We start from the raw sequence: 15,553 nt of genomic DNA on the forward strand, positions 1-15,553 counted from the left end.
GAGGACTTCACCTCCTCTAATCTCCAGGTACTCAAACCCCAGAGCCCCTTAGTTTTGACCGAGCCTTTGCTGTCTCAGCCCACTACCTCTTCATTATAGACCTGTTCACAGGACTTGGTCAGGCTGGCCCAGGACTACATGGATTTCATGAGGAAAAGGCATCCCATCCTGCAAAAGAATCCTGTGCCAGAAATGTCCCCCTGTGGAAAGAAAAAGGGACACCTCCCCCAATGAGATTCTTATTCCTCAGAATCAGAGGATGAGGAGGAACTAGCCTATGTTGATCACCTTACCTTCAGACTTAAGATTCTGATTCTGATGAAAACCAATCCTCAGCTTTGCCTTTTGAAGATTTCGCTTTTTGGAGAAACACTTTGTAGGTGATTTAAGCCTTCATTTGGGAATCTAGGAAGTTTTGTATGGCTCAGACTCATTATAGAGAGCTTCTGAACTATCCCACTCCTAGACTTTTGGTGGCACTTCCAGTTCATGTAATCTTGGACGATGTGTTTGAGGACATATTATTGCACCCTGACTCCTAGAAAGCTTGACCTCTTCTATGGGGTGGTGGAATCCCATAAGCACCTTTATAAAAACCTACTGGTGGATCCAGTATTGGTGTTTACAGAATACGCCAAGGGAGCATCTGGGGGTGTGCATCAAATAGTTCCTTAACAAATGACAAGAAAAGCAGACTGATTGGTAGATTTAATGAGAAAACTCATGCTTCAACCACCCAGGTCATGAAGGCTCTCAACTGCCAGTTCAACATGTTCAAATAAATTGAACTGTTACAGGAACAAATTAAATTTAAGGCAGAGAAGATCCAAATCAAGAGTCTTCAGTGGGATATCCAGGAACTATGCAGTGTCACTCCTCAGGTGTCCAGATACTCACTCAAATGTAGCTATGATGCTTTCTTCATGCAGGGCAGCTACCTCAGAGGCATGCCTGGCTGAGTACTCAGCCCTTCTCAAATCAGGTAAATGCTAATCTTCTTGATGCCCCCCCAGTCAAGGTATTCCTTTACAGATCCCCTGCTGAGCAAGTATTTGGCAAACTGGACAAGAAAGGGAAGCAGATGAAATCTACCAAAGAAATTACTTCTCCCACTTCCAGATGCAATAGGAATTACCCTTCCAACTATTGGCCCTTTCCACCTGAATATGAAAAAACTAAACAGACTAAGGGGAAAAAGCCCAGATTACAGACAAAGTGGCAAACTCATCAATGCTCTACATCAGGAGGATTCAAGGATCCCACCCAACCCAGGCAATATCACCAGCACCACCTTCCCTCACCTCAAATCCTACCCCACCCCACCCCCCCTCCATCTAGCAGGAAAATTGCCCTCCTTTTATCATGATTGGGAAGACTTAACCCAAGACAACTGGGTTTTGAAAATCATAAGCAAACCAATTTTTGGTGAAAAAAAAACTTTCTAGGGACTTTTACTGTCCCTGGAAACCATGATCACTCTGTTACCATGTCTAAAAAAGATGTCTTATGGTGGGAGGAAAATGTTTGCACTAGCCCAGGGATGGACTTCTTCTTGCCAGAGACAGTACAAACTATCACAAAAGATAGCTCTGACAGGGCTTGGGGGCCCACTTAGGAAATCTTTGAGTCCAGAGGACTTGGGACAGGCATCAAGCAAAGTGGTCTATCAGCCTAAACTAAATAATGTCAGTCATTTTGCCTATGAAGGCTTTCAGAGGCTAAATGTCTTCAGGAAGTCTTGAAATATGGATACAATACCACAGTCTTGTGGTACATAAATAAATGTGGGGGAGAGGCGCAGTCTTACTAATAATTAGTACTGTAACATTGACTGCAATGAACATAGTGCAGGTTTATACTTACTATAATTGTAGATGTTCGAGTAGATCAGCATTGCAGTACCCTTCCCACCCTCTCTTTCTTCTCTTTTTAACTTAGATTGGAGTGGGTTCAATCATCCCTTCATTATTTCCTCTTCCTTCCCTTAGGTCAGAGTCCCTGAATCATAGCATGGTTGGGGAGGCTGTGTCTACCTGAGGACAACTTGAGCCCAGCTAGACAAGAAAGACCTGATAATAGTGCCAGCTGCCCCCTTTATACATTCAGACGTTGGTCCACAGAGATGTCTACAGCTGCAGGATAGTGAAAAGAATATGGTATTCAAGCTAACCTTGTGCTTCTGCAAATATGAAAGGCCCAAGAATTAGTTTTGCAGCATTGATCTACTCAAACATCTACAATTATGCTAAGTGGAGACACAGCTGTACTGTATCTTATGGCATGCCAGTCTCTTAAAGAGGTATTACCATGTATTATAATAACTTTCTTTAAGAAAAATTGTTACATTTTATTTAGTTTTGTGTATATGCAGCTTGCCTTAATCTGTTACCAACCTAATTAGGGCTCAGTCTAGTCATCCTCACAGATAGGGCTTGTGGTACTGTTATGAGTTTGAATAAATTTAACTTCTTTTTGAAATGGAACCTCCCACTACATTAACACCAACTGCACAAAGATCTCACAGCTCACTCCTACAGCGTTTTTACTGCTTTTCCAAGTGTCTTCTGCATTTAATTGACATTTTTTCACTGCTGTTAGAAAGCAGTTGCATGATTTTTTTCTATTTGTTTATTCCACTGTATTAATAAGAAATGTATCCCATGACATACTAACTTTGTGCACAGCAATATTTTATTTATCCTTTGTTGACCAGGTTAATCTCACTAGGCTAGAAGCGTCTTTTCAGGGGAAACCCAAGGTGGTATTTACACTGCTTGGGGAAATTTGGCCAGATACGAAGGAACTTGCCTTACATTTTTTGATAGGTGCCATAGGATTTTTTTTGCATCCACCTAAGCTACCAACAACTCAGACAGATGGAATCTCTGTTTACCATCTCATCTGAAGAATCTGTTTGTACATGGTCCTGACATTGAGGTGATTCAAAAAACAGAATGACCTAAATATCTATTTGCATAGAAATGGACTTGCACTGCAAGCACCAAGGATGTGCATCATACCCAGACTGACTTTAAGACAGCTAATGGTTGTCCATTACAGCTGGCACTGAGTTAATGTTCAGAAGGTGAAATGATCAGGAAAGGCACCCACCTGCTAGAGAATGAGGCACATACATACATGCAACATCCACTCTGTCACTTGCCTTCCCCATCTGTATGCTGCTTCTTTCTGCTAAGGAAACCTGCCGTTGAGCAAGAATATTGTTTTAATGAATAAAGGGATAAAGTAAGATTGTTATTTCTAAAGACAGATGAGAGCAGACATACTGGATATTTAGTAAACATTACCCTCAAATATGCAGCTATGCACGGTTGTGTAACTTTATGTCCCAAACACTGTCTACAATGTAATGGCATTGTACTGCCTACACATAGACTGTGGACCTGAATTCATAGAATGTGCCATTTATGCAGACATTTTTACTAGGGATACATGGAGAAAGTCTTTTTAACAGGGAGCATTGTTAGTCTCTTAACAGTTAAATGGTACGCATGCTGCACCTTCCTATAACAGACAATGACACAGAAGTTGAGTTTTCACCACTTTATATCTAACTAAAGGTTTTGTTTTCTGATGTTGATGGTTGCAGTGTTCTGAGCACAACAACCTTGTCAGAAGGACACTGAGTGTGTGTGTGTGTGTGTGTGTGTGTGTGTGTGTGTGTGTGTGTGTGTGTGTGTGTGTGTGTGTGTGTGTGTGTGTGTGTGTGTGTGTGTGTGTGTGTGTGTGTGTATATATATATATATATATATATATATATATATATATATATATATATATGGTTTACCATCAATTGTGAGAACGACAAGCTGTTGGCACATATGCTGCCAAAAATTAGATTGTCATTTGCACAATGTCATGTGTATGGGTTTGTCGAACACACTTATGCGAATGCAGTAGGGCATTCGCATAAGTGTGTTTGACAAACTACATGGAGATCGCGGTACAGTGGGGATTGGAAATTCATCCATATCCCCGCTGTAGTGCGATCTCAGAGTTGGAATATATTATTAGCAGGGGGTGTGGGGGACATCAGCTCCTATACGGCTATCACGTGATGTTTTCAGTGACGATGTTGACTCAAATGTGTCGACATTGTGAGTTGAGATTCTGGGTTTAGTGGTTTATTTCAGTATTGCGAATGGCAAATGTTTTGCCTTTCGCAGTACTGATAGTGAACATATATATATATATATATATATATAGATAGATAGATACATACATACATATGTGTGTGTGTGTGTGTGTGTGTGTGTGTGTGTATAGATGTGTGTGTTTTATCTGGTTAGTTTGCCATTGCAGCAGTATTATGCTAGCTCTCACCTAAGCACTGTACTACACAATTCACATGCTTGAGAACAACAGCTCATATTGAGGGGCTTTATTTGCATACGTACTGCACATCAGGTCTCTTCCAGGTATGCAGTAGTTGGTAGTGATACTTCAGGAATTTGGGTCACTTTTATGAATTCAGACTCCAGCATGTGTTTTTAGCATGTACTGACCATATGCAGTTTTGTACCATGTTTATGAATATTATGCATTTTCTATAATCACAGATCTCTGTAACTCACCTTATGAATGAGCTAATGTAAATGTTTTTGCTGCCTCTGATAATGCTTATCCTTGAGTCATCTAGGTTATTGTTTATTGATCATAGTGCCTGTAATGAATGAACTGATGTTTAGGTTGTGCTGGCAGCTTATCATTTAGATGTTTTCTACCTGCATTTTTTTTGTATAATTGTGTTCTATTCCTCATTTATGAGATAGCAATATTTTAGCGAATATTTGCATGCAAACTATGAGTAAATAAAGTAACTACTTCTGAATTAAAACATAGAAGTTGCTTCTGATTTGCTTTCAAAATATGAAAGGTCCCTTTATCAGTTGAAAAACTCCATTCCATCATACCAAATGGTCTGTGCAGTCAGGAATATAGCAAACACTGAAAAAGGTGTAAGTAGTGGGACAAACACTCATACCTCTAGAGGTAAGACACTATGTGTGATATGGTTTAAGATCATAATCTCCAATTTCATAATCCATCTCTTTGTAATAGACTTTTGTCTTTTCCTACTCAAGCATTACTTTTCATTGGTTTGCTTCCTGTTTGGGCTCTGCTTAAATTAACCCTTTCCCTTCCTTTCTAGCTGCACATGCCCTAGCTCTTCTTGCAGTTATCAATGGAATATCATCCCTGCTTTAGGCACATGCAATAAGAGTATGATGGAAGATTCTGGAACTTACACTAGATACAAATCCTAAAAGGTGAGTAGTTTGTCTATGCCCCATCTTCAGTGAGTGGGGGACACACTCACATATCATAAGCTCTTGTGTTGAAGCTGCTGCATTCTGCTCTTCAAGCTGTGATTACAGACATCAGGTTATGGTGATTGTCTCACCCTCATGATGTCCGGGCCCACCTACCTCACCTGAACATCATTAGGTTGCAATAATGCATGTCAACTCAATGAGTGCAGTAACTATGAATCTTCATTTATGGAGCTCAGCGGCGACTCATGCCATTGGTCTGCAGGACTGCAGCCCCCTCAGCTGTGAAGTAAGGAAAAGAAAAATTTAAAACAGTAAAATATTTATAAATAAATTAATTATTTCAATCAGTACTTTTCTTATCTGCAAGTCCGGCTGACTCACAATGTCCCGGAACTTGAACTTTGCAATTGCTCATGCTCGGTGAGGTCCGTTTTTTTTTTTAATTAGATTTTGTAAATCTGGACTGCTGTAAAAGCAGTCCAGATTAAGGAGAGAAGGCATCAGTGTGATGCCCAGAAGTCTATGCAGTTTAACCGCACAGTAAAGTGGAAGGGGTTCAGACTGCCATGTCCACAGTCATGTAAGAGACGTGGATGGCTGGATGGCTACTGATTGGCTCTCGCTCTCTTCCCAAAAAAGAGAGTGAGAAACAATCAGTTTTAGTAGCAGTAGCATGTAGCACAGTCAGTACCTTTGCTACTGTTAACCGTTGCTGGAACAACTTGTTTGATTTTTGCTGAGAGAGAGAGAGAGTGAGTCAGTTGAACTTTGGTTCCTAATCCTTCCTAACTTCTCTGTTGCCTGTGTGTTCATCTTCTTAACTAATGGTAAGTCGCTAAATGATGTAGCTCAGTAGCTGAAGTCTGGACTATTTCTAATTTAATTTCCTGCTAGTTTTGGAAGCATTTTCTCTTTTGCAGTTTTCTATGAACTATGATGCACATTTTTTTTAAAGGAGACTGTGAAAACGTTTATTTTACCTACATGCACATACATTTCATCGGGTTTACTATTATGAAAGCTAGACTGGCAGCCGGTGACAAGGATTTAAGCTAAGTCTTGCACACTGGTAATCTGGTATTAAAGTTCATGAGATTATTACAGTCTTTGACATTTCATTTGATAAGAGACCTGTTCTCAGCACCTGCAATGTTATGTACCAAGAATTGCCTCCTTCTGCAGTTCATTTGGAGTTACATAAATTTATAGCATATTTATGTATGCTTGAAAATTCTTTTTAACAACCCTGTTTCTCCTTTTACCTGGCATTTTATTTCCACATCGCTCTAATTGCTGCTTACATATCCTAGTATTTTAGAAGTTCATGTGTATTCATAGGTTCATAGGCGTGTATTACACTAATGACCACTGGGGCCTTTTTAAGTCTAGCCATGCATCCCATATCTCTCAATACATAGGACACTTTAATAACTAGATGTAGCTATTTCAGTAATTGTTACTTTTGTCCTGTTTTCTTTGACTACAGTATATGCTTTTCTTGTTTCTACTTTCTTTTCTGTTGGTATTGAGTGATTCCCTGTCATCAGAACTTTTTCATTTTCAGTAATTTGCTGTGATTCATGATTCCCTGCTTCCTGTATGTTGTTGTCTTTGCACAATCCTCAGTGCAGCAGTCTTACCACAGTACTGTGCCTTTTAGTGTAAAGACCATCATAACAACAAGCATGATGTGCAACTGTTTCTAGTTTTGAACTACACAACCTGCACTTGAGTGTATTTCCCACTTTTTCTATGTACTTTGCAAAGCAATGTTTACTTAGCCCACTGTCTTGAGCTGCCTTTATTAACCTTCCAACTTTTTTTTTTGTTTTGTTTTGTTTTTTCTTTACCTGCCAGGACACTCTGGTTATTGTTTTTTTACCTTCCAGCTGTTGGTTTAAATTCACCTCTCCTTAACCATTCATGCTTCAAATCCTGAACAAAGTGGTTGATTTAGCATTTTTCCATACTTTTCACTATAATCATTGGCTTTCCAGTTTAGTTTCATTTTCTTCTGGTTATGTCCTTTCTTTTACATAACAGTTGCGTGTCACACATTTACAGACTGAACGAATAATAGATACAAAAATCAGAAAGCCTGCCCCTGATGGAAACGGGTCTGTATTAGAAGCACAAAAATACTTCTAAGCAAATATGGAAACAGCGACACATATTCATCGAATTGCATTTAAGTGATTCGATGACTATGTCATAGGGCAAGGAGATGCTTGGCCAACTTCACAGATTTGCCCTTTCCTTCCCTATAGTGCGATCTTGGAGTTGGTATATTTAGTTAGGGGGGTGTGGGGGCAGAAACCACCACCTGTTTATGATGTTAAATTATTTTATTTTAGCGAACGGCCGCGTAAGTTTTTTCCCCAGGGAAAAATTCGCTTACGTGGCCGTTCGCTATTTTTAGGTTTCATGCATTATGTGTCGATTTTTATGTAGTCGCACATATGCACTTTCATTCTTATAATATAGACCCGATGAAAACATATAGGTTCATAGGTTCATAGGTTCATACTAGGTTATCTGCCCTAGGGCATTTATAAGCCTAGCCAGAGTGTGTTTGGCTTTCGCCACCCATTTTAAATTAATTTTGCTATGCCTTTTTTTGAGGTTAGTATACTGTGCCTCTGTCTAACAGTGACACAGAAGTGATAGCCGGGGTAAACCTACGATCTCCCATCCACTCATCAAGATTCCTCTTGAAGAGAGTCAATGTGGGACTCTGCCTAACCTGGACTGGGATTTTATTCCAGAGTGAAGGGAGCCTCTGGGTTATGAATCTGTCCCTCCAGCATGTCCTATTTATTTCAGTGCTGAGGTTCAAGTCTCTCGAGCGCGTAGCTCGATGGGATTTGGATTTTCTGAGGTGCAGCATGTCCATTAATTCCGGGTTGGACATGGCTTTATACGTCAGGCACAGATCGCCTCTGAGCAGGCGGTATGCCACTGAGTAGAGCTGAAGTTTCTTTAACCGGGCAGCATATGGCATCTGTTTGAGCCCTTTGATCCTCTTGGTGAGGTACTTTTGAGGTCTTTCCAGTTGCTGCAGGTGTCTGGTAAGGTACATCCCAAAGGGGGCATTGTACTCAATTATGGGCCTGATGAGGGATGAGTAAAGAGGCGATGACCTCCCTGATCTAGATGTGAATCCCTTCATGATTAGATGGGCTATATAAAATGTTTTTCTAACCACTTTGGCCACATGGTTGTCAAATGAGAGATTGCTATCAACTTGGGTCCCCAGGTCCCTAATGACTTCTTCTGTACTTAATGGATTACCACCTATGTGGTAATTTGTGGGCACTTTGTTTTGCCAAAGGGATGACTATACACTTTTGGCATTTAGCTTGAGGCCATGACTCTGGCACCAGTTGTCTGTTTCTATGAGGCCCTTTTGGAGGATGCTTGTGTCGGCTGGAGAGTTGATTATGGCGCCCAGTTTGCAGTCATCTGTGAACTTGGTCAGCCACAGTCCTTCCGTGTTGGCCTGTACCACCGAGAAATATATACCGAACAAGAGAGGTCCCAGGACTGAGCCTTGTGGGACGCCACTTGTAACTGGTTTGGAGTCTGACATGGCTCCAGCAATTCTAACCATGTGGGTTCTGTCCTTGAGCCAGTTTGCAACCCATCTAGTGACATAGGGGTTTATATTTAAGCTGGTGAGCTTATCTATAATGCCCGAGTGGGGTATTGTATCGAAGGCTTTTGCGAGGTCCAGGTAGGCTGTGTGGACCACCTTCCCCTTGTCAATGGTCTTGGTGACTGTTTCAAAGAAATCGACCAGGTTTAAGAGGCAGGATCTGCCCTTAACAAAGCCAAACTGGGTAGGATCCAGTGTCTGTAGGTCCCCAATATCTTTATTTATGAGGTCCATGATGATCCTTTCCATAGCTTTGCAGACCAAGCTAGTCAGGCTTATGGGGTGATAGTTTCCAGGATCCGTTGAGGCACCACCTTTGTGGAGAGGGACCACTGTTGCTGTACGCCACTCTTTGGGTACATATCCTGTAGTAAGGCTAAGATTGAACAGTAGTTTTATGTTTGGGTTTAGCTCTTCTTGGAGTTCATGTAGGACACAGCCGGGACACCATCTGGTCCCATTGATGCTGTGTTTTTGCTTTGGAGAGGCGGCTCTTACCTGAGCATCTGAGATGTCAGGGGCAGCACTCTGTTGGGATAGATTTTTGCCCTTTTGGTGGGGAGAGGGGGGGAAGTTTGCACTGAACCTGTCAGCTAGGATGTTGGCAATGTCTGTGGGCTCGGTGTATTTTTGTCATTTTGGACTAATTCTGAGCATATCTGGGAATTCCCACCCAGGTTCCTAACATAACTAAAGAAAGCCTTGTGATTATCCTTAGTGTCCTGTGCAATTTTTCTCTCGAGGCTGGCCTTAGACGATTTTATGAGTGCCCGTAGTTTTTTGCTAATACTGATCAGAGATGCCTTCCCTTTTTGGGATTTTGCTCTATCATGTAGTAGCTTCCTCCTTCTATTGTATAGTTTGTTTATGGCTGGGGTCCACCAGACAGGACGTCTGCCTTTGGAGGATTGGGTCTTGGTTTTATTTGGGATTGCATGATCCATGCATTGCTGAAGGTGTTCATAGAATGTGTTTATAAAGGATTCTGCGGTCTGGGCCGTATTTTCCACAGGCCCGGGGGCTTTGAAGGATTTATTGAGGCATGTGAAATTTGCTTTAGAGAAGTTTTTCACTGTGGTTTTCTGGGCAGGGGGTGGGGTCGGGATGTGAATATCCAGTGAGATTAGTTTATGGTCTGATCTTACCAGTGAGGGATACACTTCTGGTCTGGAGCATAGTGTCCCCATGTTGGTGATGATCAGGTCCAGTATGTTTTCCCCTCTTGTGGGAGTGGTAACAAGTTGTTCCATAGCATTTGAGTTTATAAATTCTAGAAACCTTTGGGCTAGGGTGTTGGAGCTAGAGTAATGCTCCCAGTCTATGTTTGGGTAGTTGAAGTCGCCCAATATAATGGTGTTTGGAGAGACCTTCATATTTTCCAGTATTCTCAGGAAGGCCAAGTGGGGTTCCTGTGTTTGGGAGGGTGGTCTGTAGCAGGCTATAAACTGGAAGGCAGTTTTACCCACAGTTAGTTGCACATGGATAGTCTCTGATGCTTCGTGCTGTGCCACCAACCTGGAGGTGTGGGTATCTTTGACGAATATTGATACTCCCTCCTTTTGTGGTTCGGTCCAAGTTTTGGGGCCGAAAAGCATGGTATGAGGTATAACCTGGTAGTGCTGGGGTGCTCTCGGGAGCCTTGAACCAGGTTTCTGTTACTGCACAGATATCGATGTTCTCCATGCTAAGGAGAGTTTCGAGTACGTGCATCTTGAGGTTTAGACTTCTGGCATTGAGTAGCATTACTCTTAGTTTCTTATCCCTTGTGATACCTATGGAGGTGGGTTTGTCTTTTGAGCCTTGCCTAAAAAAGGCACTATGGGGGTAGCAAGAGCCTTTGCCAATATCCGAAAGCCCAGGGTGACAGGTGCAAGCCGTCCCTAGCAAAGCATCGTGGCTTGTCGAGCATGTCATCCCAGGCTGACAGGCATTGGATCCCCTTTGAATGACACCAACACTTAAGCCAATTGTTGAAATTGATCATCTTGTCTTCATATTGTGGCATCATTCTTGGTGAGGGTAAGATGCTACTCAAGGTCAGGGTCATACTGGCCTGGGCTACATGCTCAGAGAGCTCCTCTATGTCTCTTTTCATGTAGTCCAGGGAGGTGCGTCTCAGGTCATTCACACCAGCATGGACAATGACTGAGTCATATTTGTACTTGCCTTGGAGTGACCTGAGTGCTTGTGTTATGTGGCGGATCCTAGCGCCCGACAGGCAGCTCACCATGACCTTCTCCTTGTTCAGCCTGGTGAGCGGGGCGTCAGTGTGCCTGACGATAGAGTCACCTATTACAAGTGTATCAGGTGTGTTGTTTAGCCTTAAGGGCTGTGACTGTTCGGCACACTGGCTTTGTGAGCTATGTGTTGCACGTGTTTTGTTTTGGGGTAGCGGTTGCTTGGGTGTCTGCTTTGGAGGTCTCTGCTGCTTAGGCAGATTTTTATTTAGAGCCTCAGTATGTTTTGTGTGTTTATGTGTTTGGTTTGTTGTCGTGGTAGGTCTATGTGAGACTGGAATTGTAGTGAGTGTGGTTTCCTTCTCCTCCTGACTGGTTACGCCAGTACTGAGTTGAGAGAGCTTAGCCTCCAGTTTGGCTATATGGTTGCATCTCTCACATGTGTTGGAATTTGTTGGGAGGAGGAGAGGGTTGTCTGTGTACATGAAGCAGTTGTAACATTGCCTCAAGATTCCCAGATTCACCAGCTGGACCGGAGAGGAGATTGACAACTGACCTTTGGACATGCTAGAATAGTATTGGGAATTCCTTTATAATTGAAAAAAAGGGCCAATGGGGAACAAGGTACGCAAGGGGAGTTTGTGAGGGTGTAGTGCTTTTAATTTTTTAGAGCTGACTTATATAATATATGACTTATATATATAGCTAGGCTTCTAATGATCCTCAAGGATCAATGGCCTAAAAGTATTTATGAACCTCTTAGCCTCCAATATACATGAAAAGACAAAGGCAAAACAGTAAATTTTATTCCAGCCATAAAATAATCCAACCAAGAAAGTAAAATTAGAGATTTACTAGAGCCTTAACATTAGGTACAAGTTATACTACCTTGCATCTTTAAAACCACTGCTTTTAAATTGTTTTTCTAAATGTTTTCTTTCTTGATTGTTACTGTTCTTGACGTCTGAATTGATTTGAGTTTTTCTGCATGTGTATATTCTGGGTTAGTTTACTAATATGAAATGCATTCTACACTACTAAGTATGAAGACTTGATAGTTTGTGCATGACCGACTTGAATCTGTGTACTATGTTTAATCTCTCATATGGGGACAAGAAATTGTTCAACATGTAGCCTGGCTTTTTATGCTCTCTACAACGCTGCTGCTAGAGGTGTTTAAGGGTTGATCTGGTTTTAGGTGCTAGAAATTTATTTTGATTGTAGAGAAACATACATCAGTGTATCACATGTATAATACTTTTTAGTCATTACTGATATCAGGTGGATTCACATATATCTTTACTAATATTCATATTATATATGTTTGAGTTAATCAAATTACTTTCATGCTGAGGACTCTACTGATGATGTAATTTTGTATGACAGTAGTTTTATCATTCAGAGGAAATATTCATTCTGTAATGTCATGAATCACGTAAACTGCAGTTTTGTGTACTGAGGGAGTGGGACATTTAAGATACATTTTTTATTAAGATTCCCATGACATTGCATTTTCTGTTTTCAACATTTCATTGTAGTCATTTGAATTATTCATGTTACTTCCTAATAAGCTGAAAGTAGTTTTATACAGCTTAGACGTTAGCCTTTTATGTTTATCCAGTACCAGCATATTGATCTAAAATCAAAATCTTAGACTTGCATTTGTTGAAACTGAATGTGGGAAAAATACAGCTGTTGATTTAAGTTTATCATGTGTGCATAGTGAAGAAGCAAGTGTGGCCTTTTCAATACATCTGAGATAGGTATATACATTTTAATTATTAATGTTGAATATGGCTGAAGGACCACTACTAGTAATGACATCTCTAATAAGACTTTACTTTTGAGTAGACTTTTATGATGGAAATGTTCTGAATTGGGCAGTTTTGTCATTATTGGTGCATGCATTTTGTTTCGTTGTTTACTGGAAAAATGTTCAAAACAATAAATTTAAAATGGCCTCTAACAACTGTACTGTATTATACAAGGAATATAATTTAATACAATAGGGAAGGTGTATCAAAGGACACATGTATGTTTCCTGTGCAAGGGGCCTATGATTTGAAAACAGCCCAAAGTTAATCTTTATCTGCCATTGGCCAGATGAATTTTCTTTGAATGTGGGTTTCAATGCTGTTTCAATGAATGTGAGTTTCAAGGACAGAGAAGTTTTAATGCTAAGTCTATTTTCATTGTGAGACTACATTGCTTTGTTTAGCAGATGTCTAATAGTGTTTGTGCTGTAAAATGTGAAATAAAACATTTAAATGAAATCCAAATCATTGTATAAGTAAAGTACAATGCACATTACAGTGTTTATGGTAAATGGGGTGAAATAGCCAAGTAATGGGACATTGGAATAGCTGCGGGGGTAGGCCCCATTCGACCATGCTTTTGTGAGGGGGGGTCGGCAATCACAGAAAGCCGGGGCTGAACTATACCTCTTAACTGTCCAAATTTTTGAAGAGTGAATAGGTTTTTGTTTCTTATTTTTGGTTTGCTCCTCATAAAATTTGTGGTTTTCTGGCAAATTATTTAGGACTTAAGTCACTAAATAATGACAGATATTGAGTTTCAGACTTCATACTCTTCAGATAAATGCATGCTAAAGCAAGACCTGTTGTTCTGTCAACTAAGTTTATACAAGAGCAATTTTTTAGTACTGTTTGTATGTGCCCCCAATATATTTGGCCTTGTCCAGATTTCCTGAGTTAAGCGGTTGAGATGTTAATGCAAATAAATCACTTTATAGAATTAGATGTATCCAAACCTGTCAGCTGTCCCAAATTGTGGCTCAAAATGTTTGTCTTCCCCTAATAATCCCTCAGCAAAATGGCAAATTTGGAAGAAAACATGGAGAGTTTACAATTAATAAATAATTATAATGATCAGAGTTATAGATTACTTTTAATTTCAGAAATGCATATAAATTCTCTTATTTTGTCAGCTGCTCAAGTTAACAGTACTAATATTAAAAAAATGTGTCCCTTCTTTGACAGGTTCCCAGCTGTATTGCGTGGCTATTTTATATTTTTGCATCACAAAAGTTAAGTTAGAAAATAATGACAGACATTTCAGTTTCAGATTTCATACCCTTCAGAAAATTCATACTAATGCAAGACCTACTATTCTATTATCTTTCTAAGTTTATAAGAGCAATATTTAAAAATTGTCCTTATTTTTGGGCCTTTGTCTCACTTCTGTTTATGGCTTTGTCCAGATTTCTTGCTCTGAGGCTGATAGGTATGACAAATGTGTCAGGGTCATCACCGTTAGCCAGAGACATTTCAAATTGTGACATACAAAGAGGATTACCGGCCTCAAACAGATGCCCTACGCAGACTGTCACAAAAAACTCCAGCTTTACTCCATTGCATATCGCCTACTCAGAGGTGATCTCTGCCTAACATACAAAGCTATGTCAAACCCAGAGCTGTGGGACATGCTCTACTTAAACAAATCCCAATCCCTCCGAGCTACATGCTCTAGGGACCTAAACCTTGTCACCACAATAAACAGAACATGCTGGAGGGATAGATTCCTGTCCCAGAGACTTCCCATACTCTGGAACAAATTACCTATCTATATCAAACAAGGCTCCTCATTAGTACTGTTCAAGAAAATCTTGATGATTGGATGGGAAATAGGAAATTCACCCTGGGGATCACTTCTGTGGCTCTGCTCAACAGGGGCACAGGAAAATAATTTTCTTGGGTGGCGAAAGCCAGGGTACCTTTTTGTCTAGGCTTATATAGGCCCTAGGGCCAATAGCTTAGTACCTACCTATGAACCTATACTTGTTGCACCCCACTCCCCCACATAGTAACTCTGTATGTGTCCAAGCAAGGCAAGGAGCAGTTATGCAGTGTAAGTGTGCAGAGTATTCCCCCATCCAAGGTAGACACAAGTACTAAAGTGGATTTTCATCTGTCCTTGATTTTGCAGAATGTTCTGGTTTTCTGTCATATTTTTATACTGTTGATTTATACTTCTTCTTATTCAGAAAATGCATGTTGTTGCAGTGCCTATTGCTCTGTGTTTCAGTAGCAATGCTTTAATGACCATCAGGTAAGCTTGTCTGAGACTGTAAGATGCAAGTAAGCTTTAATAAGCATACTGTTAAAGAATTACCAACATTGAAAACCTTTTAGTTGTTGCCATGCAGTGAATATTTACATAACTAGATAGCCTTAGGTATTGAAATGCATATGATAGTATTTGTAATAATGGACAGGATTACAGTATTTTCAGAAGCTCATTACATTTGTTGGAGACTTGCAGTCATCTTTGCAGGCTTTACCTGTAAATTAAACATAATTCCAATCTATCATGTGTGGTCCATAACCTGTGCAGTAATCATTTAAGCAATTTATCTTGAGCTTGTTTCTTTTTTGCTGTTCATTTTTTACTTTGATCATGTTTTC

Source organism: Protopterus annectens, chromosome 1.part1 (assembly GCF_019279795.1).
Source record: "Protopterus annectens isolate FY-2018-M chromosome 1.part1, PAN1.0, whole genome shotgun sequence".
Classification (NCBI taxonomy): domain Eukaryota; kingdom Metazoa; phylum Chordata; order Ceratodontiformes; family Protopteridae; genus Protopterus; species Protopterus annectens.